This window comes from Astatotilapia calliptera, chromosome 7 (genome assembly GCF_900246225.1).
Source record: "Astatotilapia calliptera chromosome 7, fAstCal1.2, whole genome shotgun sequence".
In the NCBI taxonomy this organism is placed as follows: domain Eukaryota; kingdom Metazoa; phylum Chordata; class Actinopteri; order Cichliformes; family Cichlidae; genus Astatotilapia; species Astatotilapia calliptera.
Window position 1 is genome coordinate 43,975,976 of NC_039308.1, and position 26,057 is coordinate 44,002,032.

The 26,057-nt window shown below is 43.0% G+C and overlaps 1 pseudogene; it reads right to left on the reverse strand.

The window, feature by feature from the left end:
* Window positions 1-374: 374 nt before the first annotated feature.
* On the reverse strand, window positions 375-25,179 carry LOC113024940 (von Willebrand factor A domain-containing protein 7-like; annotated as a pseudogene).
* Window positions 25,180-26,057: the final 878 nt, after the last annotated feature.

A 26,057-nucleotide genomic window follows, 5' to 3' on the forward strand; every position in this document is an offset into this window, starting at 1 on the left:
AGAGTGATAGCCAGCTTCGCGGTGTCGACGCAAGCCCCCCAGCAACTCAGCAGATCCAGGCCAATGATGCACTGGTCTTGAATGTCGGCGAGCCAGAAGTCGTGCACCAGCTCTAGATCCTTCACTCGGATCCGCAACGGTTTCTTCCGTCAGCTGGGTGTCTGTGGGCAACCAACCCTTCACCAGTGGCCCGGATGTTTCAGGGAGCACGCCAGGTCGTATCAGGGAAATGGTAGACCCCGTGTCCACCAGGGCCTGGCATGGCTGGTCCTCAACACAGCAGCTCAGGTAGAGTCCCTTGAGGTGCCCAACTCGGCCCACCACTGTGCATCATCCTTGGAGGGGGGCAGGAAGCTGGAGCGGTGGTCCCCTCGCTACACCGCTCCCTCCTCGTTTCCCTGAGGCTGCGTAGTTCTGGTCTTTGGGGCTGGTGCTGGGCAGTCACGAGTGGCCAGGCTCATCGCACCGGTAGCAGCGGTCGGTCGGTCGACGAGGATGCCTCCGGGGCACCGAGGGTTGCAGCTGGGACATCTCGGCGACCCCCGCCTCCCCGTCGCAGTCTGCGGCTCTGATTTGGGGGTAGTTTGGGGGGGCGCCTGCTGGTTAGGTCGCGAGGTGAGCACCGGCTCGGCCCTTTCAGCCTCAAGGAGCGCCTCACGGAGGGTCTGAGGCATGGCCAGGCGGACGTGTTGGCGTAGTCGCTCTGGGAAAAGCCCTTGCAGAAAAGCATGCAGGCTAAGCTCCTCACGGGCTGCTGCTGGAAACTCCGGGTAGCCACGACGAGCATACAGCAACACGTCTGCTGCAAAGGTCTAGGTCAAGGAGTATCTGCAGTGCATCTCCCTCTAATGCTAGTGCTAGGTGTGTAGCAGTCTCCTCTTCGCTCCAGCCACTATGTCTGGCGGCCAGCCGCACTTGTGAGAGGTAGGGCTCTAGCGGGGTTAGCCCGTTGTATTTCGGTACCTTAACTGACGTGGTAGGCATAACTGCTCGCGGTTGGGGGCTCGGTGTGTGGGTCGACAGAGGTAGCCCATGAAGCATTGCCCTAGCATCTGTCGCGACGGGCCGCCGCCGTGGTACGCTCGCGCCATCGGGATCCGTCGGGGGACTTACATGGCAACTCACATCTTCTCTCTTCAATCGCCAGTTTCCCAAGCGGGGAATGTTCTCCTCGACAGCTTGCTCCAGCCTCTGAGTGTCTCTCTCCATTACGGCGAGGGTGAGCTATCCCACTTCTGACAACAATGTGGTGAGCTCAGACAAGGAGGAGATGGAGGTATCGTTTGGTCTTGCTTCCCGTGAGCTAGCCAGGGAGCACAGCCGTTTATTAACATTTGCAGAAGAACACCGCCGCTAGCTAACTGCTCAGCGCGGCAACAACAACAACACACAGGGCGCCCTCTGACCCCGGAAGGACACACCGTTGCAGCGAGAGGGCGTCACCCGTCACTATGGCAACATAAACAAACAGAACTGTACAAACAGAACCCCGAACAGCCCTGACCCGCTACAATATGCTTTTTTTTTATGTGCCTCCCATTTCTATTCATGGTACAAATATGCAGAAGAGTTGCATTGTTTGGTGTGTGATGTGCAGAACAGATAATATATGTCAGTTGTGGGAAAAAATGCTCAGTAGTAACACCTTTCTCATAAATGCTACAGGAAGTAATTAAAACGGCCAGGAATGCAGTTTCAAAAGTGAAACAACAATCTTAAGTAGAAGACTAACCTCACATTTAACCTTTAATTTCAACTATAAAATTGTATAACTGAACTAATAACCAGAATTACACATATAATAGACATGTATTATCTTATTTAATAGCCCTAACTGAGGGAAACAGAAAAAGCACGAGTTTCTTCAAAAAACGTAAGCATATAATTTAAAACAAAAACAATCTGAATTCATGTTGTGTCTCAAAATAAAATTAATACATTTCTAAAGACGATAACGTAAACAGAGTAACGATAGCTATTATTGTTAATACAGGTATTTTTTCAGTCAGCATTTAAAAGGTAAACAAATGACCTCAAGATTGTATTGATTAGAATCTATCAGAGTTTACTGACAGTGGGTTGCAGCATAACAAAATAGCTTCACAACTGTAATCAGACTCTGTTTCAAATGCTGCTACAGTGATCGATGAAATGACTGATGCATCCTTTGAATTATTTAGTTGTTCTGACCTTTATGTATCTTAGGTATTTTCATATTTGGCATCTCAAAGGTGCAGAAAATTTACACAGAAAAACATAACATCAACTTTTCTAACAGTACCCCATTATAAACTAGAAAGATGTGAGGAGACAAAAACAAATACAAAAATACTGATGGCCGGCAGTGCTACAAAGATTCTACTTCTGCTGGCAGAAGAATCTTAATAGAGCATCTTTTCAAGAGCTTGAATCACATAACGAGACAGTATCGATGTTTCAGAGAGTCGGGACCTCGTTTGTATTTGGTCAGGTGACATTCTGTAGAACCATATGGGCCTTGACACAGGCTTCATGTGGACACGTCCCCTTTGCTTGACACTGAAGCCCCGACAGGACTTGGAGCTTCAGACGTAACATGACTAGCTGTGATATATTCTCTCTCAGTGCAGGTACCATACCTGCTCTTTCTCATTGTGTTGCTTCATAGCCTGTTCAACTTACAAATCAAAGTTAAGGTATTTGATTCATGTGTCACAGATTCATTATCATAATATAATTTCTGTTTGTTCTCTGTTACTTACAAGGTGCAGAAAACACAACACTGATCCAAAGAATGATTGATATGTACAAAGTGTACTCTCCAGTGGATGTTGTCTTAACTACAGAACTAGTAACAGGAGGTGGTTTAGTGACAGTGTCAAGCAATCTAGCCTGTTGCACACATGTCCCCACATTTCCTACACCATCTAAAGCAGTCAGCTCCACTATGTGTGCAGCAGGAGGCAGTGAAGTAGTGATGGCAATTCTGGCTCTTTTTAGAGAACCAGCCCTTTCGGCTCGGCTCACTAAAGAGATGGCTCTTTTGGCTCCCAAGCGGCTCTTCAGGTTGTTTTGTTGCTTTAATTAATTTATTATCAACAACAATATAAAATTATGCACAAAATGAACTACTAATGTAAAAAAAATGTTGTTGTTTTTTATATATGTTTATTATATAAATATTCTTTTATTTATTCACACCACACAAAATGTACAAAAATAAATTATAAAATACAAAAAACAACTAGTTAAAATTCAACTGTTAACTATTAAAATTTTCAGATATTTCCTTTTAAACAGATTTAAAATGAAACAACACAAGACACTACAAACCACAACACAATAAAATATTGATTAAAATATGCAAAAGAAAAAGAAAAAAAAAAGAACCCCCAGATCTTTAATTAAGGGAAAGATTGGCATTTAGAAATATTAATATGTGTTTTATCTTGATGGGTGCACAGTTCTCAGGTGCCTGTACATGTTGTTTGTGGAGCCATCTCTATATGACAGTCTTTTCTTGCAGACTCTGCCTTTGTACTGTCAATAAAGTTGAAATGGTTCCAGATTTGGCTTCTTTTCTTGGAGTCACTCATTTTCTTTACCGTACCTTTCTAATGTGACAATGTCATCTCTTGTTGTCACTCCCGGCTCTTTTTCTCTCGCTCTCCCTCCTGCTCTTTTCGTGTGCTACTGCTGTTGCTAGTGTAACTACCACCCCTCACATCTCTGTTCAGCGCAAACACAAGTCTGACGTGCAGCGTGAAGCGAAAAAAAGTGAAAGAGAGGGCAAGAGAAAGGGGGAAAAAAAAGCATCGTAAACGTCAAAGAGCCGGCTCTAAGAGCCATTTCGTTCGCGACTGACCCATCACTACAGTGTAGGTAACCAGCGTAATATTCTCACCCCCCGCTTCAACCACTGTGCTCATATTCAGAGTACCATTCCCTTGGTGGATGGTTACACTCTCAATGCCAGTTCCATTGATGCCATCAGTGAAATTGGCAATGAACTCCCACTGGGAGGAAGCACAAAGCAATGAAGTGGAGGCACAGGTTGACATCTGTCACCCGGAGACAGAGAAATTAACATGATGAGAAACAGGTTGGGAATGTGCGGTAGCAGTTATTAAAGATAAAAAGAAATGAACAAATCTTTGCATGTCATTTAGATTCAGTTTATCCTGCAACGAATTTCTTGTTAAGTCTCTGTCTTTGTGGTAATGGTAATTGCTCTCACATTTCTGTCTTATTTTAGTAGGCTTTTGCATTTAGTTTTACTTCCTTTAGCTCGTCCTTGATTGTTTGCACTTGTTTGTTTACCCGCCTGTTCCACATTCACCTAATTATTCGTTGCTTATTAATATCCTCAGTTCTCCCTTTGTCATTTTTGTGATATCTTTCTCATGTGTCTTTCTTATAAATAAGAAAGACTCATGAGTCTGCATTTGGGTCCTTGTCTAGCAACCCATAACAAACAATTTAACATCAGTAATTCACAAGAGAAGTATGACACACACTGTTATTTTTATTTTTGAAATAAAAGTAACAAAAATATGTATTTCCTTTTGATGCATTATGTACGTGATTATTAATTATTACAGAATTAAGAATAATGTTAAAAAATATTTCATTGAAAAATATCACCTAAGTCCCACCCCCTCGGGACCCTATGAACGCTAAGTAAATGAGAATGGATGGAAAATATCACTCACCTTAGCAGTCACAGAAAACCTGAGAACTACATAGTTGATGTCGGTGGCAGCAGAGTTTTCTGCCTCAATGGTGAGGGTCACGTCTGTTCCTGATGCAGCACTGGATGGAGCTGCATCAGGAATATGTGTTTGCGTGTCCAGTGGTGATTGGTGTTATTTTGGTCTGACTCCTTAGAAGAACCAGCTCTTACAGCTCCCAAATGGATCAGTCAGTGTGACTTGTATGGAAATACAGAAATTTTATTGCTAACATATAATCTGCAGTTTTATCATTTATTTCTTATAGCATTTCTTATAGCATATACACCAAATATAATCTAGAAACAGGCCTGATTAAAGGCCTGAGTGTATTCAGCAACCTGCTGCATTTTAGTCTACTTGGTAACAGGTGACCAGAGTCAAGGATCAGCCCTCAGAGACCCAGAGACGTCTTTGATCTGTATCTGACGCCATGGGGGTGTACCCCAAAGCTTTAAAAGTGTACTCAAGATGTATTTTTGGTAGAAGACATATGCTGATGTTTCTTCTCCTGTGTGTTAATAAACTCATTGTTTGATTGCACTCGTCTGGGCCTTTGTGGTTTGTTTCACTGCTCTAGATTGATTGATTTCGCGACACTTGGAGCTTTCTATTTTAGTATAATGTTTATCTAGTGTTTTCATAAGAAATGTATTACTGGGTCTTTTGTTTTGCAATAAATGGCGCTTTTTTTTTATTTGAGTTGCAGAAAGTCATGGTATACCTGCAGTTCTTTTTTTTGTATTTTTTTTTGTTTGTATTTTTTCTTTTGCAAGACAGCACTGCAGCGGTAGAAGAACTTGGCTCAAAACAGGAAACCTTTCCAGAGTCAGTGGATGACATCTGGAAGAGAGAGGGCAAGTTCTCCTCCAGCTGCATAGAAATGCCAGGGGTCTTTTGACGTCTGTTCAGTGTTGCTGTTGACTATGCTTTATTGGATATTTCATTTTGCATGGAAATACTTTGCATTCAGTTTAGCAGTCTTGAAATGCAGCTAGATGCTGCTCCTTTGCATGGTGTGCCCACCAAAATAAAGTACCATCTGTGCCTGCATGGATTTTCTTAGCGTGGGCCTTATCAAAATACAACAGATTATTAGGTATAAGCTGCAATCATTTGGCTTGCAATGCAAAACTTTAATTTCAGTGTGAGGATAAGGCTGTCCGTTATATTTTATATATCACATCTTATATTGTGCATTTACTTCATTTCCTACATTTACAACAACAAAATCATTTTTTTCAATTTTTATGGTTTGTTGAATATTGAATTACCATCTAACTTAATTTTATATCTGCAAATTTAACATCTGTTATTTGCAAAAATCTTGTTTTCATTTTCCAAACATTTTTACATTTGACAGTAGAATATTTTGTCGGTATTCCAACTAACTAGCTGTGCATAGTGTGCAGACATTAAATCTGACCAGCAGGTGGTGCTAGAGGTTTTTTTTTGTTTCATTTTGTTTTTGTAACAACTAATCAGAGCCAGAAAGTAACTCACTCATGTGGCTGGGTCATTCCTGTAGTTGGGTGCCATTTGAGTGTATTTTGTATAAACATGGGCCACTATGTGTTTCTAAAAGCGTGTCTTATACTATTCGCCCTCCTCTATCATAGAAAAAATTATGTATGAGAGGCCTAAAATCCCATGTGCGCAATTATCTGTTCAAATTCATTTCTCAATACAAAAAGTTAGAAAAATCAGAAGAAAACAATTCTGCTGCATAGCCTTACTTATAATTTGCACCAAGTGTTATTTTTTTTTTCCATTGATACACTTTTTGGAAGGAGACAATCCTCAGGAACCAGAGTAAATATCTGTCTTTCATCAATCTTTTCTTTTTGCCACGTTTCAGAATGATTCATATACTGTATGCGTAAAAGCACAACATGTCTACCCTGATACCCTTATTTACAGTATAAACAGATATTTTTGTATTTTTAATAATTTCTTTTATAAACATGTCAAAAATAATTTTTGTTGTCATCATTCGGTAGCCTTTTATGCATTACATGAGTAATAATGACTTGTATAATGACTTAATATCATAAAACTTACAAATAAAACATCCTCCCTGTTATTGTCCATCCTGTTACTTTATGGTCCTGGGTTGTTGACCATATGTTTTTTGTTTTCTGGCTTATTAGTTTCTCTCTGTTAATGAGCCTCGGATTGATTCCTAGATTGTTTAATATTTAATTTTTCACTTTTGTGTATGCCCTGTTGTGTTTTCAGTCTTGTGTGTTTGTCCGTGCCTTCTGATTCAGTTCCTGATTCAGTTCCTTTATTTTTTGGCAGCGTCTCATCTCTTGTGCCTGGGAGGTTTATTTACCCATGTCTTATTTTACATTGTATATGTTTTCATTGATAATCATTGATAATATGGCAACAGATGTAAGTGAGAGTGAAAAAAATCTTTGCTGATTTCGTTCCGTTTGACTCTTTCTGTATTTTGAAGGGAGTGTATTAATAATGTCACGTGTTGAAGAGTTATCTATCTGCCTAGCTGTGCCTACATCAGTAATGCCAAAACACATTGTCTATAAAACAATTATGTTGATTGTTTTCTGGCCTATATTGTCAAATTTTGATGTACCTGCTGTAATGATGTCCCGTCCTCCCTGGAAGGCCTCATCGTCAAAGTGGCGTCCTGCACTCAGCGAAAAACCCTGGTCCACTAGTCCGTTGTTGAGGTACATGGTAGCAATCGACGTTTCAAAGTGGATGGTAGATGTGTCTGTACATGAACAGGCCTTTTTCACCTTGGCAGTAGTCAAGCTGTTATCAATCTTCAGAAAGGGATTTGTATATTAGAACATCTTAAACATGGCACTTTGATGTAAAGTAATTGTTTAGGATGTAAATATTTGTACATTACTTACTTAATCTATAAGTGAAGCAATACTTTATAATTTTCCAGCATGTTTATACAAATCAGCCAAGGCATTGCTGACTTTATTGCACAAAACAGCTCTGACTTACTGGACTTACTTGAATTCTGTGTCTTGTAATGACACCAAATTATTGACAGCAACTGGGCCTATATTGATTGCTTGGGCACATCTCAGGAACTTTTAAATGGATTAGGATCTGGGAAATTTGGAAACTTGTTTGGTGAAGTCAGTGATTTTAGAAAAATGTATTTGTATGTATTACTCCATGTATTCGTGTTTGTTTTTAAGAGTCTTTCCAAATCACAGTAAGACTGAAGTCCAGTCCTTCAGAAGCAGCGATATCTCGGCAGACCTCTGCTGTCTTTCGAAGGACAGCTATTCGCGTGATGTCACGGTGGGTGAAAGAATTTGAGTAGAAGAGTGGTTTAAAGCTACGAATGAGACACGGCAGGAAAAGGACCAGCACCACCAGAAGCATCATTACCTGTCTGGCAGTCATGGTCATAAAGCAGGAGGGCAGGATGGTAATGCTGGAAAAAAAGAGAAAAAAGTTCAGAGGTGTAACACAACTATGGGCAATTTAAAATCATTAATTAATTAAGATACAAGATGTGCAGCACCTGAAACTACGAATACTGGATGCCTGGGCTGGCATTTCTCCTGCGCTGTTGCTATCAGTGTGTGAAGAGTGGGAGAATCCAACACAATGGGCAGCACATTGAACACATTTTATAAGTGGTCAGAAACTCTTAAATAACTCATGAAAGAATAAAGTTACGTTGAAACCAAAGCACACCATTGTTTTTCTTGTGACATTACCAATAGGTTTGATGTGTCACATGGCCCTCTTCCTATTGAAAAAACAAAAGTTGTATCCAAGATGGCCAACTTCTAAATGGCCACCATGGTCACCACCCATCTTGAGGAGTTTGCCCCCTCACATATACTAATGTGCCACAAACAGGACTTTAATATCACCAACCATTCCCATGTTATTACGGTGTATCCATATAAATGGCCCACCCTGTATATTGTATTTGTGCCCTCTTTCTTTCCTTTCATAGTTGTGCCTGTTGAGCTGTTTTGGAAGCAGCTTGATCATATGGTATGGGGAAAGACTCATCAAGCCAATCCAGCTTCTGGGAGATGCTCCAGGAAGCATAGAGTGAAATCTCATCAAATGACCTTAAAAAGGTCTCCCAGGCTGTAATCACTGCAAAACGCTTTTTCTTTTTTTTTTAAATGACAGCAAAATTTGGTGAACACATTCGTTATTTGGATTTAAATCATTACCAACTACTACTAACTCTGAGTCAGCATGCCCAGTTCATTACATTTCCTATTCATTGTAATTTCATATGTTTTCACGGAAAACAATGGAATGTAGAAATTATACCAAATATCTGATTGGTAGTGTTTATTTGTAGAACTTAGGACTTTTATTGTTATTGTACAGTTGCTTGCACAGTGAAATTAGGTAGCAAGACAAAGGTTGTTGCATATAAATCACAAAACTGCAACATAAAAACTGCAATTTATTGTAATTTTGAGTGCAACATTGTATTCTGTTAAAATTACAGACATTGCCTAATGTCTTATATTCTTAATGAAGTATTGTAAAATACAATATTGTAAAATAAAACATTTAAAAAAAAATCTAAATACGTGCCAAATCTTTAGGTCCTAAAGAAGATTACTCAAAGTCAATGCCGATGTACCGATAATTGCAGGTCTTAGTATATGTTTTTTTTTTTGTTTTTTTTTATCAGTGTTTTGCTTCATAGCCAGCTCAGGTCAGCAGTCAAGGTTAGGTCACTTGACCCATATGTCACAGATTCACAAATTCAGCACAATTGGCATTTCTTCTCTGTTACTTCAAAAGTACTGAAAACACAACACTAAGCCAAAGAATGGTTGATATGTTCAAAGTGTACCCTCTGGTGGATGTTGTTTGAACTGCAGTTGTAGTTGCAGGGGTCATTGTCGTAGGAGGAGGTGTGGTAAGCACTCTAGCCTGTCCCACACATGTCCCCACATTTCCTACACTATCTACAGCAGTCAGCTCCACAATCGGTGAGCAGCTGGAGGCAGTGTAGGTAACCAGGGTAATATTCTCACCCCCTGCTTCAACCACTGTGCTCATATTCAGAGTACCATTCCCTTGGCGAATGGTTACACTCTCAATGCCAGTTCCATTGATGCCATCAGTGAAATTGGCAATGAACTCCCACTGGGAGGAAGCACAAAGCAATGAAGTGGAGGCACAGGTTGATGTGTTGACTACCTGGCAAACTGGACGGTTAACATCTGTCACCTGGAGACAGAGAAATAAACACGATGAGGGAAACAGGTTGGGAATGTGTGATACCAGTTATTAAAGATAAAAAGAAAAGAACATAATCAAATCTTTGCATGTCAGTGTCAGTTCTCGTAAAGTTTCTGTCTTTGTGGTAATTCTTCTTACATTCTTGTCTTATTTTAGCAGGCTTTTGCATTTAGTTTTACTTTATCTTTATCTCGTTCTTGATTGTTTACCCGCCTGTTCCACATTCACCTAATTATCCTTTGTGCATTAACATCCTCAGTTCTCCTTTTTTCATTTTTGTGATGTGTTTCTCATCTGTATTTTTTTTATACATAAAGGTGTTTTAGTTTGTTCAGCCAGTCTAGTGTGTCTACATTTGTGTCCTTGTCTAGCAAACCATGACAAACAATTTAACATCAACAATTCACACGAGAAGTATGGCACATAAAGCCTTACTTTAACTGCAAACAACAATATCAAATCGAATCGCATGTAAAACCTATCTATCTTTAATTTGAAATAAAAATGACAAAAATCTGTATTTCTTTTTGATACATTATGTACGCGATCATTAATTATTACAGAATTAAGAAGAATGTACAAAAATATTCTAACCATTATCACTCACCTTAGCACTCACAGAAAACCTGAGAACTACATAGTTGATGTCGGTGGCAGCAGAGTTTTCTGCCTCAATGGTGAGGGTCACGTCTGTTCCTGATGCAGCACTGGATGGAGCTGTTAGGGTCACGGTGCCATTGGCTTTACCACCACTGCCTGCTACAGTAGTAACACTGCTGGGTGAAGTGGAAGTATAACTGCGGTCATTGCTGACTCGCACTGTAAATGTCTCAGTTGCAGAGTCAGTTATAACTCCATCAGCAGTTGTGGCGACTGAGAAGGGGATGGAGATAGTGGTGCCCGGCTCGATGTTGGTATTATTGGCTTGGGCCTGGACAAGAAGAGAGAGAGAGGAGCAGGGGAAGGAAAATATTATTTTTAACATTGTTGACAACAATATGTTGATGCATAATGACATGACTTCACACTGAAAGAAGCACAGTAGGAATGTCTAATGTTTATGATTGTAGACTTATTTACGTAGATGGCTATATGATATAAAGTTATGTCATGGTGTAAGGCCAATAACCTCCTCCTCAACACTTCAAAAACCAAAGAACTCATAATAGACTTCAGAAGGAAAAAGGCAGAGATCCAACCACTATTCATAAATGGGGACTGTGTAGAAAGGGTGGCAAGCTTCCGCTTCCTGGGAGTCAATATAGAGGAGAACCTTTCCTGGAGTGTGAACACCTCCGAGCTGCTGAAAAAGGCCCAACAGAGACTGTACTTCCTGAGAATTCTCAGGAGGAATAACATCACACAGAGACTGCTGGTGTCCTTCTACAGAGCCACCATTGAGAGTGTTCTAACTTACTGCATATGCATCTGGTACACTAGCTGCACAGGGGCTCAGAGGAAAGCACTCCAAGGGATCATTAACACCGCCCAAAAGATCACTGGCTGCCCTCTCCCCACACTGGAAGTTCTACACAATGCCCACTGTTTTAAAAAGGCCCAAAACATCATAAAAGACACCTCACATCCTGGCCACTCCCTGTTCGAACTGTTGCCCTCAGGCAGACGGTACAGGGCAATCAGAGCAAGGACTAATAGACTCAAACACAGCTGTTATCCAACTGCAATAACACATCTGAATACTACAAAAAAATGTCCATCACGCCACTCTTGTGTTAATCTATGCACAGTCTGAAGCATGTGTGTGGGAATGTATGTGAATGTTTTACTGTTATATCTTATTAGTATTTTAAGTATTCTATCTATTTTATTTATTGAATTTTATTGTTTTATTTATATTTTGATATTGCTAGGGATGATGCAATGATCGGGGACCATTCTTAATTTCGTTGTTCTCATGACAATGACAATAAAGTTTCTGATTCTGATTCTGATTAAAAAAAACACAATAAAAATGTTTCAGTTTACTTATGGTGAGGTTAAGGATTCTTCAGAAAGCACACATTAACTGATCTCACAGTGACAGAGATGCTGGAGGTCTTGATCTGTGTGGACGCTTGTCTCTGGAAGCTGCTTGAAGTGGACCTGGAAGTGGAGCTGCTGGCCTCTCCTTTCAGGATAAGCACAAACTCACCTGCTGGGATTCCACTAAATGTCACCAGGAAATCGCTGCTTCCTAATGACTGCATGAGACAAGAAGGAGCAACATGCATTGTCACTGGATTAACAGTAACCAGACCAAACAATATATGACTACATCCTTATGGCAGGGTAGGGTGAGTGCGAGGAGTATTTGTGGGTGTTGCAGCAGGGCATTCATGTATTTAAGGTTTGAAAATTACACAATGTTTTAAATTCACACAATTTTAATTAAGCTCTGAAATGCCAACAATATCTCTTTACTATAAGTAATATTATAATTTCAAATAAATGCTTATTCATTTCACTGAGGTTTATGCACAGCTCGTGATTTCTACTGGACCAATGAACACTATGTTTTTTTCTTTTTCAGTCATTGTGTTGTAGATTTGCTGGTGACACTTGGGATTGATGCATGACTCCAACTTCAACTAAGCCTTATCTGTCATATAGACGGCCTCACACCTGCAATGATCCTTTGACCTCTTTCGGACCTGAGCTGTCAAACAGTGTGACTTCTGTGACCTTTACTGTTTCACTTCCTGTCACAGTGATCAAGAAGCTGGTATTACCACCTGAAAGACAGGTAAAGAAAAAAAGGTTACTAAATGAGTATCAGTATGACATGCCCTTAAAGTGAAACACAACCTGCAAAAATAAAAAAGGTAAGCTGTAGGACAGAATAGTTAAGTTTGAACTGTACTGACTGTAACATGATGTAGCATAAACCTTTGGGGCACAGAGTAACTTTTTCAAGACAAATGATTGTTGATTAAAAGATGGGGCGACCGTGGCTCAGGGGGTTGGGAAGTGTATCTGTAACCGGAAGGTTGCCGGTTTGATCCACGGGCTCTCTGTCCTGGTCGTTGTGTCCTTGGGCAAGACACTTTACCCTACCGCCTACTGGTGTTGGCCAGAGGGGCCGATGGCGCGATATGGCAGCTTCGCTTCTGTCAGTCTGTCCCAGGGCAGCTGTGGCTACAACCGTAGCTGCCTCCACCAGTGTGTGAATGCGAGAGTGAATGAATAGTGGCCTTGTAAAGCACTTTGGGTGCCTTGAAAAGCGCTATATAAATCCAATCCATTATTATTATGACTCTTTGGACAATGTAGAAAATTGTCTACCACAACAGAACTTTACAACTATAAAAATGAACAAACAGTCACCATAAAAGTAGCCTGACCTGAGAGAGGACGTCCTTCTTTTACACTGAAGTCCCCATGGGCTCCCTCATGCTCTTCGACAAGGTTATAAATGAAGTCCACTGAACTCTGACCTGATACACAAAATAGATCAGAAGGGATGGAATATGTATGTTCAGAAGTAGAAACAGACCTTGTAAATACATTTTTTTTCTAAAACATTTCATGTAACTCAGAGCCTAAAAATAAGCTTCCATAATACTGACCTGTAACCTTTACTAGGTAAGGGTTACTTGATCTAACACTGAGTTGCCATAGACCTGTTTCATTATCAGTGTTGAGGATTAAATGACGCAAGTTTCCTGCTGTGGTGACAAATGCCAAAGGCCCACTGGACTGACTGGAAGTCTGAGATACACCTGGAGGAGAGGGACAAACTATTATAAAGGTGTTTTCAACATGACAGTGTAAGAAGTAGAAGTTTAATAAAACAAATGCATCAAATAGAGCCTTAGAATTAAAAGCCTGAACCATGAAATACTCAGCAGAAAATGTGTTTCACCTGGAGGAGAGGGATAAACAATTACAAAGATTCAATATGATGATATAAGAGGCAACGAAAAATTAAACAAATGCATAAAAAAATGCATCTTAGAAGTATTAAGAGACATTTGTGATGACAAAACCTGTGGAGCTGGTGAGGCTGAAGGTGAGAGCAGAGTCTCCTGTGATGTAAGCTGTTATGTTCTGTAATGAGCTATCAAAGTCAAAGTCAAAAAAGTCAAAGTCAACTTTATTTGTCGATTCTGCCACATGTACAGGACATACAGAGAATAGAAATTGCGTTACTCTCAATCCCTAGATAAATAGCAAATGAACATTTAAATATATTTAAATATAAAAGTGATTAAAAATGCAAGTAAAATAATTAAAAAGTAAAAATTTAAATAAATACAATTTTACATATAACAAGAAAGCTATACAATATACAATATAATGGGTAAGTGACATTGAGTGTAAACCAGGCAGAGTAGTGCAAATAGGCAAATAGTGCAAATGGAGATTTAGTAATGTACGGTAAGAGAAAGTGTAACAACAAAGTCTTATGAGGTAATGGCAGTCCAATGCTCCACAAAGTGACTGGTAACTGGTGCAGGCCAGTGAGTGAGTCAGAGAGTGTGTGTGTTTGTGTGTGTGTGACAGAGTTCAGTGAGACCGTGGAGGAGAGAGGGGAGAGGGGGCAGAATCGGGAGGGAGTTAAGCTTCCTGACAGCCTGATGGATGAAGCTATCCTTCAGCCTGCTGGTCCTGGCCTGGAGACTCCGCAGTCTCCTCCCCAACGGCAGCAGCTTGAAGAAGCTTTGCATTGGGTGCGTGGGATCAGCCGCTATGCAAAGGGCTTTTTTAGTGAGACGGGTGCTGTAAATGTCCTGGAGGGAGGGGAGAGAGACACCAATGATCCTCTCTGCAGCTCTCACTATGCGTTGGAGGGTTCTATGACAGGACGCATTGCAGGCTCCAAACCACACAGTGATGCAGCTCGACAGGATGCTCTCGATGGTGCCTCTGTAGAAAGTGTACATGATGGGGGCTGGAGCTCCTGCTCTTCTTAGTTTGCGGAGAAAGAAGAGACGCTGCTGTGATTTCTTGGCCAGTGCTGTGGTGTTGTACGTCCAGGAGAGATCCTCTGTGATGTGCACACCCAAGAACTTGGTGCTGCTCACTCTCTCCACAGACGCTCCGTCAATGGTCAGAGGAGCATGTTGGGTGTGCATTCTCCTGAAGTCCACAACAATCTCCTTCGTCTTCTCCACATTCAGAGAGAGATTGTTGTCAGCACACCACGTGGCCAGGCGTCTCACCTCACTTCTGTAGTCGGTCTCATCCCTGTTGCTAATGAGACCCACCACCGTTGTGTCGTCCGCAAACTTGATGAAGAGGTTGGAGCTGTATGATGGAGTGCAGTCATGGGTCAGCAGAGTGAAGAGGAGGGGGCTCAGCACACATCCCTGCGGGGCCCCTGTGTTTAAAATGATGGTGCTGGATGTATTACTGCCAACCCGTACTGCTTGAGGTCTTCCGGTGAGGAAATCCAACAGCCAGTTGCACAGTGAGGTGTTGAGCCCCAGCTGGACCAGTTTTTGAATGAGCTGTTGGGGGATTATAGTGTTGAATGCTGAACTGAAATCTATGAACAGCATTCGAACATATGAGTCTTTTTTGTCCAGGTGTGTGAGTGCCGAGTGGAGTGCAGTGGAGATGGCATCATCGGTTGAGCGGTTGGGCCGATACGCAAACTGGAAGGGATCCAGGGAGGGGGGCAGGACAGTCTTGATGTGTTGCATGACTAGTCGTTCGAAGCACTTCATCAGGATGGGAGTAAGTGCAACAGGACGGTAGTCATTAAAGCAGGAGGGAGATGACTTTTTTGGAACCGGAATGATTGTGGTGGCTTTAAAACATGTGGGGACGACAGCCTGGATGAGTGATATGTTGAAGATGTCTGTGAAGACATCAGTGAGTTCCACTGCACAGTCAACAGTAAAATTAAAATTGTCAGGCCTTCCAGGATTCCTTGATGCCTGAAAAACTGTCACCTAAGAGAAAAAGGAGAGAAACATCACATTTACTCACACAGTGTGATCTTCAGTCAGATATGATTCTCTTGATTGATGCCTTACCACAGCGCTGGCTGATGAGTCTACTATAACACTGGTAGCCAGAGAGAGTTCTGACTTAGTGACCTGAATGGCCTGACCTCCAGAAGCTTCAGCTAGGTCTTGGTATAACTGGACAGCAGATCGACCCATTACACGTGGAGCCACACCCTGAGAGGTTCTGCGGCGACGTCGAACTGCTGCACTGCCTGTGAGCATGAAAGTAACCTGCAAGCATGAGGAAAAAAATCTTAAAAGTTCTTTTCACTATCAAGGACCACAAGCCTAAGTGGAAAACATTTATTGATAATGAAGATGAAAGATGAATGATGATCAATGAGCTAGGCCAGAGGCAGCAGCTTTCGGGCCTGGCAGCCTTGACAGACGATGAAAAACATGCAAAGGAAAGGAGGTTGGAGCACAGAATAAAAGGCACATACAGGTGTGTGGGGAACCTGTTTAAAAAGTTTGGTCCCTCCAAACTTCAGATAATGTTCTTCATTTCAAGACAAATGTTATACAAATTATCAGATGTTACATGCCAAAAATGACATTTTTAAGAGCAAGGATGATACAAAGTTTACTCTTACCTGAGATTTGGTGCTCTCTATAAGAGCAATAATGGTGTTTTTCAGGTGGGCGTCTTTAGCTGGAGCATCAGTGAAGAGAAAAATCTCAGAGAAGGGTGGAGCTGCTGTCAGTGCAAGCTTCAATATTATTTGTATGAAAGACAGGACAAAGTATCAACAATTAATAATTAATAATAAAAATAAAAAATACAGTCTGAGTGAAAAGTGGCATTTCTGGCCACCTCAACTACACGTGTTTAATAATAAAAGGTCATTCTGAGAATACTGTGTCTATACTTTTTCTATACCATTTTTTTCTCCCAAATCAAATATGATGTTTTTAAACTTTTGTCTAAAGTAGAAAACAGTTTGTTATGTTGTTAACACCTGCAGTCCAGACAAGGCCATTTCTGGGTCATCTCCTCCTCCATCTGCAGTCAAACTGTTGATCTGTGACACATTTGCTCTTTTAAAGATTTGCTACAAACACAGCTGCTATTATATTCTCATTCATATGGAAGACTAAATAACAAAAGAAATTGATTCCCAAATTAAGTCTATAATAATGTAATAATTATTATTACAATATTCTTTTCAAACAACATCTTTTCTACATAACAAAGCACAAATTCAACCTGTAAATGATCTACCTGGGTCATTGAAAGGTACCAATATATAACCAGAGGGTTCCTCTCCTGTTCCCCTTTTTCTGTCAATGATCTCAAAAGAAACCCTCTTTGCTTCATCAATGTCATCACTCATACTTCCTGTTGTGTCTATGACAAAACACAACACAGGAGACTGGGAGAGGCCCATCAGTCTGTAGATACAAACATGAGGAAAAAAAAATACAAATTACATATTTTCGTATTATTAATCTGATTTCTTTGAAACTATGGTTTCATTGATGCTTAATTCATTAGCAGGGAAAAATACACTTATTAGGAACACCTGTTTAACTCCTCGTTAACACAACTATCTAACTATCAGGTCACATTGCATGAACCCCATGTATTTAGACATGTGAACATGTCCAAGAAGATCTGAAGTTTTAACCGAGCATCAGAAAAGGAGAGGAAGATTTAAGTGACTTAGAATGTGGCTTAGTTGTTGCTGCCAGACAAGTTGGTCTGAGTGCTGCAGAAAACTGCTGTTCGACTTTGATTTTGCCACATAACCATCTCCAGTGTTTACGGAGATGGTAATATCCAGTGAGCTGCAGTTCTCTGGGTGAAAATGTGTCATGGTCCTGGGCCGTGTTGGCCCAGTATTCTTAGTTCTCTTGTATTTTTGTATTCAGTTCCCTGTTTAGGTTCTGTTTCCTGAGTTGCCCTGTTATGTTGTTCCCTGTGTGCTTTCCCTTTGTGACTCTCACCCCCTGTGTGCCCCTCTATGTATTCATGAGCCCTTGTCCCCTTTCGTGTTTTATTCCATGTTTTCCCCAGCCTGTTATGTCTGTGTTCTCCCCATGCTCTCTCCTCCTGTCTGAACCTCTGTACTTCCTGTTTTACTTTGACAGTCTCTCGTCAGTATGCGTCATGTTGTGTTCACTCCTGCCCTGTCTCGTTATGATTATCTGTGTCAGCTGTGTTCCCCGTGTGCTCCCACTTCCCTCGTTAACCCTCTGTGTATTTATGTCTGCGTCTCCCTCAGTTCTGTGTCGTAGTCTCCCTCATGCTGCGTGGATTTCCCTGTGTCTCTCTCCAAGTATTAGTTTATTGTGCCCAGTTTAAGTTTTGTATTTTCCTGTCATCTTGTCAGCAATAAAGCTGCCTTTTGAGTTCATCCCTTGAGTCCGTGAGTTTTGCGATTGGGTCCTCATCCTGCCTGCCACACAGCCGACCATGACAGAAGACTACGACCACGACATGGACCCAGCAACTCACAACCCCTCCGCTGAGCTCCGGGAGGATTTAATCTACACGGTGGAATATCACTGTCAGGAGTGGGAAGTGCTGCCAGGAGACGAACACCGGGAGGTCGTAGCCGTCCGTCTACAGCGGATGGTGTCCGGACTCCCGTGGCTGTTCGGCGCGCTGCACCCCCACATCCGGGACTTCCTCGTTTCCACCGTAGGCATCCGCCCAGAGCTGCCTCTCCAGTGTGAAGAGTCGGAGGACGTTCAGCCCGGTCCGCTGGAGGATTCGCGGTCCGGCTCGTCTCCTCCCCCTTCCCGGAGAAAACGGCGTTTACGTCGCCGGCGTTCCCGAGCAGCGGAGCAGTTTTCATCCCTGGGTGAGAGTGACTGTGCGTCACACTCTCAGCCCAAGTTTTCTGGACCCGGACTTCATGACTTTTCCACCACTGTGAGTAACTCTGTTTTGCCCGCCATTGTGTTTCCTGAATCGGATAACTCCACCACTGTGTGTTTGGACTCTGGAGACACTATACAGCGAGGCACCTCGGTGTCGGATCATTCACCAGTTGCTAGCAACCTTTGTGTTTTTGAGCCCTCTGATTTTTGTAAAGCTCGCAGTATGTCCTTTGATTTAACCGATATGAATGTGTTACATGTAGAGACAGCTGAACCTAAGACAGCTATCCTACACCAGACTCACCCACACACTGCTACCAGCATTGCAGCCCCACAGAACTGTTTTAACCAGCCTGTACACTCTGGGGTTTTCCAGTCTGAACTCAGCCACACACCACCACCATCATCAGCCAAACCATCTGAGACTGAGTGTTCTGTAACTGATGCTCCTTCTAGTAACTGTTTCATGTGCCAACCCGTTGTCCACAACCAGTGTTTAATCATTCAGTTTCTCGAGTGAGCGGTAACAAGATGGTCGCTTCCTTTGCTAAGCTAACTGAAAGACTAGGGTTAAGCGTTAAAGAGTTGCTTGATCAGGTCAAGTTTTGTGACCCACGGCAACGCATGCTTGATCCTGTTCGCTACTCCTCTGAACCTGTTGCTGTGAAAACTGTTGTGGGTGTTACTTCGTCCCTGGACTGTGTGGCTCCCCATCCAGTTCAATCTGAGTCAGCCTGCCGAGTTGGTTCACCTATGGACTATATGAAAATTGACTTTGTTTCTCAACCTGTGTTTGTCCTTCCAGCCTCGATTCTGAAAAGAACTGTCTCTGGCGTTCTTCCTTCTCTGACCTGTGTTAGACAGCACACCGTTCCTCAAGAGACAGTTGTTGATGTTGTCTGTTTTGAAACTGCTTCGGTGACTGTCCCTGAGCTAACCTCCTCCAGGACTGCTAGCGCTAACCTGGAGAGTGTAATAGCAGTGGATTTCCTAGGACCTGCTTGCTTTAAACCTAGATCTCCTAAAACTGAGTTTGGCGTCAATAACTTGGTTTTCCCAGTGTCTGTTGCTGCTCCTGAACTCTGCTCTCAAACTCCAGTTCCTGTAACCAGGGCAGCGCGGGCCCAGCTTTCCCTTGCTCCCGTATCAGTTCCTCGGGAGAGGGTGGCTGAGGTCCAGCCGGTCCCTGCTTCTATCCCCAGCCTGGCAGAGGCTCCGTTCATCCCGGCACCCGTACCTGCTCCTCGGGTGGGGTTGATGGACACCCAGCCGTCGCCTGTGCCTGTTCCGGTTCCCCGGGTGAGGTCAGCCGTGATCCTGCCGACTCCTGCACCCGTCTCAGTTCCTCGGGTGGGAGCGACAGAGGTCCAGCTAGCTCCTGCACCTACACCGGCCCCCAGGGTAAAGGCAGCCAGAGCCCAGCTCGTCCCTGCACCCGTATCTGTTCCTCGGGTGGGGATGACTGGTGTTCGGCCAGGCCTAGCACCTGTTCCTGTTCCCAGAAGGAGAGCAGCTAAGAGTCAGACACCTGCTCAACCACAAGCGCAACTACCACTACAACTGGCATTTCTGTCCATAACGCAGTCAGTAGCTCAGTTATTAGCACAGTTTCTTATTTTGTCACCAGTTCAGTCTCTAGCACAGTTATCAGCTCCATTATCAGCTCACTCATTAACTCTGTTACTAGCTCAGTTAGTAGTTCAGCAACTCGTTCAATCACCGCCATCCTCTGCTGGAGGCTCTTGTGAGCTCACTCAGCCAGTTGAGGACAGCGTCGTGCTAACAAAGCTTGGACGGACTGTTTGTCCTGCACAGCCCCAGCGGTTGCACCCCAAGCCGACTGCGTGCCCTGTGCAGCTACAGTTAGCGTCCCCTCAGGCAGAAATCTCTGCACCTGCTGGCTCTGCTTCTGTTCCCGCTGGGGGTTCAGGAGAACCTCTCCAGCACCTCGTCACCGCTGGGGGTTCAGGAGGACCCCTCCAGCAGCTCCTCATCTCCGCTGGGGGTTCAAGGGAACCTCTCCAGCCGCTCCTCGTCTCCGCTGGCGGCTCTGCTCAGCCCGGCCAGCACCTCCTCGTCTCCGCTGGGGGTTCAGGGGAACCTCTCCAGCCGCTCCTCGTCTCCGCTGGGGGTTCAGGGGAACCTCTCCAGCCGCTCCTCGTCTCCGCTGGGGGTTCAGGGGAACCTCTCCAGCCGCTCCTCGTCTCCGCTGGCGGCTCAGGTCAGCCCGGCCAGCCGCTCCTCGTCTCCGCTGGCGGCTCAGGTCAGCCCGGCCAGCACCTCCTCGTCTCCGCTGGGGGGTCCGAGGGGCTCGTTCAGCCACCAGCTGCTCCACCGGCAGCCTCGTCCACGTTTGCAGTGGCCGTGTCTTCATCCACGCTAGCTGCGGCCTCCGTGTCTCCGTCCACGTCGCCGTCTGGTCCAGCCTCCGCCTCCGCCTCTGCCACGCCTGGTCCAGCTCCAGCCTGTGCTTCGCCTGGTCCGGCCTCAGTCTCAGCTCCTGCTTCACCGTCGCCTGGTCCAGCTTCGACTCCGGCTTCAGCTTCGTCCTCGCCTGGCCCAGCCTCAGGGTCTTCGTCCTCGCCTGGCCCAGCCTCAGAGTCTTCGGCTTCTGCTCCTCCTGGTCCAGCTTCAGCCTATGCCTCGTCTGGTCCTGCCTCGTCTGGTCCTGTGCCCACCGGGCCATGGCCAGCACGCCTGACACTGGAGAGCCACCGCTGCCTTCCGCGCGGCCGGCCTCCTGAACTGCTCCGTCATCTCCGCCGCTGCCTTCCGCGCGGCCGGCCTCCTGAACTGCTCCGTCTCCTTCGCCGCCGCTGCCTTGCGCACGGCCGGCCCCCTGAACTGTTTCCACGTCGTCGCCGTTGCCTTGTGCACGGCCGGCCCCCTGAACTGAGCTGTGCTTTCCTTTTTGTTTTCTGTTCCGAGCCCTCCGTCCTGGGCCCCCGCCGCCCGCCCTGGGTCGTTTTCTGTTTGGTTTTTTGTTTTCCTGTGTTTGGGCTGTCTGGAGCCAGCCCTTAAGGGGGGGGTGATGTCATGGTCCTGGGCCGTGTTGGCCCAGTATTCTTAGTTCTCTTGTATTTTTTGTATTCAGTTCCCTGTTTAGGTTCTGTTTCCTGAGTTGCCCTGTTATGTTGTTCCCTGTGTGCTTTCCCTTTGTGACTCTCACCCCCTGTGTGCCCCTCTATGTATTCATGAGCCCTTGTCCCCTTTCGTGTTTTATTCCATGTTTTCCCCAGCCTGTTATGTCTGTGTTCTCCACGTGCTCTCTCCTCCTGTCTGAACCTCTGTACTTCCTGTTTTACTTTGACAGTCTCTCGTCAGTATGCGTCATGTTGTGTTCACTCCTGCCCTGTCTCGTTATGATTATCTGTGTCAGCTGTGTTCCCCGTGTGCTCCCACTTCGCTCGTTAACCCTCTGTGTATTTATGTCTGCGTCTCCCTCAGTTCTGTGTCGTAGTCTCCCTCATGCTGCGTGGATTTCCCTGTGTCTCTCTCCAAGTATTAGTTTATTGTGCCCAGTTTAAGTTTTGTATTTTCCTGTCATCTTGTCAGCAATAAAGCTACCTTTTGAGTTCATCCCTTGAGTCCGTGAGTTTTGCGATTGGGTCCTCATCCTTCCTGCCACACAGCCGACCATGACAAAATGTCTTGTTGATGTCAGACGTTACAAGACACCAGTGGCCAGAGTGCTTTAGGTGAATAAGAAAGAAATAACCACTCACTATGTAGAAGACCATCTCTGAATGCACAACGCCTCTAACCTTGAAGTAGGCCATCTAAAGCAACAGAAGACCACAGCACTGACACTTCTCTGTCAGCTAAGATTGAAGCTAATAAAAAGGCCACTAGAAACTGAAACAGAAATGGTGGCAGTCTACAACGTCTGTATTTGAGATGCAGAAAAATATAGCTCCATGGCATGCACAGAAATACCTCAGACAAACCATTTTTTAATCCTACACATCTAAATCTAATCTAAAAATGATGATCAATTCAATAAAAAGCAAGAGGCGCAGGAATGTTTAAGTGTTTATTTTTTATCATGTGCTGCAGCTCCATTTTCCCCACATTTGTTTCCTCTTGTGTGACACTTGAGAGCTAGCTTTACCTCATGAAGTTTGTGTCTCCAGCTGCTAATCTGATGTCCTCCAGAAGCTCCATGGTGGCACAAATAGCCAGATTAGCTGCTTCACTGTGACGGAAGCCATGACTGGAATCAAGTGTATCCTTATTGATCCCGCCCACTGGATCCCTCCTGCTTGTGCGATCAGCAGATCCACCGTGACTGCATTTACCTTTGAATAGGGATAACATTTTATCATTTTGTCAAGAGATATTGAAAACATACAAAGACTTTATCATAACACATCAAAAGAGATGTAATAAGTTGTAGCTTGAACCTATTCGCTGGAACGTTGAAGGCAATATAATTACACAGCAAGCAAGACACGAAGTAGGCAAAGTTCTTCATGTTTCTCGTGCACGGGAGAGAACCGGACAGACGCCGTTCCTTCGCTTGACCCCAGTTGCTCTCGACCGCTCCCCCGTAACACTGCTCTTTTATTGAGGTTACATGAATATGCATAGGTTCATTAACATATGACGTCTATATACACACAAAGAGTACCGTGTGTGCGTGTGCGTGTGTGTGTGTGTGTGTGTTACTGCTGATCAAAGGGTCCTATAACATGAAAGCACAAAAGCAAACATACTTGGTCAGGAAGAGGGTAGTCTCACCCTAGATGCTTCACCCTAGATAACACATTGAGGAAGTCCTGCAGTTCATTTATAAACAAAAAGCACTTAGACTAGAACAGACGTAGCTACGTTAATCCTACCATAAAACAAAAAGACAAGGTACGACCTCTCTCGTACTCCCAAAGTGCTCTCTAATGCACACAAAGTTTGCAGACTATCACTACACAATTGATTATACACCTCTAAGCATATATGGTTAAATATCTCTAAGCATAAATGACAATCAACAATACAAAACCTAACAAGATGATTGCTCCAAGTTACCTGTAGGTTTTGATGAGGAGATTAGGTTAAAGTAGCCTGAAGTCAGAAGTCCCTGGTTCAGCACATCAGGCAGAATGTTGTTAGTACAGTTCTCTCATACGCAACTTCTGCAAGTTGGAGTATTTTGTCCTGCAGAAATATCAAATAAATAAGAAAAAAAAATATTGATTTAGATTTTGAAAGTAAACATTACAAATACTACTACAAATTTAATCTAGATCATATTTAAAGTGGAATTCTCAACTCTAAACACAGACAGTGGGCGGAGGGCACCTACCTGCCAAGTTCTTAAGAAGTTGGTCAGGTCTGATCAGAGCACTGTATGGAGTTTTATATCCCAGCTCCACCCAGTTACTGTGGCTGTAAAAGTCCTTGATGTACAGAGTATGAAACAAATTTAGAATATCACCTTTGCGTTTTGTTTTAATTACACAATGCTGTCATCTAGCAGTCTTAACAAATTAGCAGTAAATTAAGTATCGGTACCTGTAGAGTGTGACAGATTTGCCCTAGAGACCACCTCCCTCTGATATAGTTTTCTATCTTAGCATGCGCCTTCACCACAGATGCACCTTATTATTAAAATACAACAGATTAGACACAAGCTGCAATAGTGTAGCCTGCACTGCAAAACCTGAATTACAGCATTACATCACCAGTCTTTATCCACTCAAAGCAGTGTTACAATGTGTGTGTGTGTGTGTGTGTGTGTGTGTGTGTGTGTGTGTGTGTGTGTGTGTGTGTGTGTGTGTGTGTGTGTGTGTGTGTGTGAATGTTGAAGATGTTATTCTGGAAGATTTCTGTTTGAAGATGGCAGTTCCAACTGGCAAACAAGTCTTGTTTGTTGAGTACTGAAGTAATCTGTAACATCACTTTCCTTGCCTAGACATACAGGGAGTGCAGAATTATTAGGCAAATGAGTATTTTGTCCACATCATCCTCTTCATGCATGTTGTATTGTTATAACCATGTTATAATCAACCATGTTATAACCAACCGTGTTAAAAATAACATGGTTTTTAACATGTGGTTAGTAACAGTGGTTATACAACATTGGTTATAACCACGGTGTGGTATGAACAAGGTTGGTTATAACATGCGTTTATAAAATGGTGGTTATAACATGGTTATAAACAGTGTTGGTTATAACATGGTTATAACACGGTTGTTATAACATGGTTAGTTCTATAACTGGTATGGTTATAACATGGTGATAACTGGTTATAACTGGTTATAACATGGTTGGTTATAACATGGTTATAACACGGTTGGTTATAACATTGGTTATGACATGGGGTTATAACATGGTTGGTTATGAACATGGTTAGGTTTATAAACATGGTTGGTTTATAAAAGGTGGTGTTATTAACATGTTTATAACATGGTTTGGTTATAAACATGGTTGGTTTATAAAATTGGTTGGTTATACATGGGTATAACATGGTTGGTTATACATGCGTTGGTTATAGCATGTTATCGTTGGTATAACATGGTTATGGTGGATATACACTGGTTTGGTTATAAGAAGGTTGGTTATACATGTTTATTAAACATGATTGGTTGTAACAGTGGTTCATGTTATAACACGTGGTTGATTTTATTAACATGTCAGGTTGTAATCAGGTTGGTTACAAAACGGTTGGTTATAAAACAGTTGGTTATAACATGGTTATAACATGGTTGGTTATAACACGGTTGGTTATAACACCGTTGGTCATAACACGGTTGGTTATAACATGGTTATAACACGGTTGGTTATAACATGGTTATAACACCGTTGGTTATAACATTGTTATAACACGGTCGGTTATAATATGGTTGTTTATAACACCGTTGGTTATAACACCGTTGGTTATAACATAGTTATAACATGGTTGGTTATAACATGTTTGGTTATCAAATGGTTGGTTATAGCATGGTTATAACATGGTCATAACATGGTTGGTTATAGCATGGTTAAAACATGGTTGGTTATAACATGGTTGGTCGTAACATGGTTGGTTATAACATGGTTATAACATGGTTGGTTATAACATGGTTGGTTATAACATGGTTGGTTATAACATGGGTTATAACAGCGTTGGTTATAACATGGTTGGTCATAACATGGTTGGTCATAACATGGTTGGTTATAACATGTTTATAACATGGTTGGTTATAACATGGTTGGTTATAACATGGTTATAACATGGTTAAAACACGGTTGGTTATAACACGGTTGGTTATAACATGGTTGGTTATAACATGGTTGGTTATAACATGGTTGGTTAAAGCATGGTTATAACATTGTTGGTTATAACATGGTCATAACTCAGTTGGT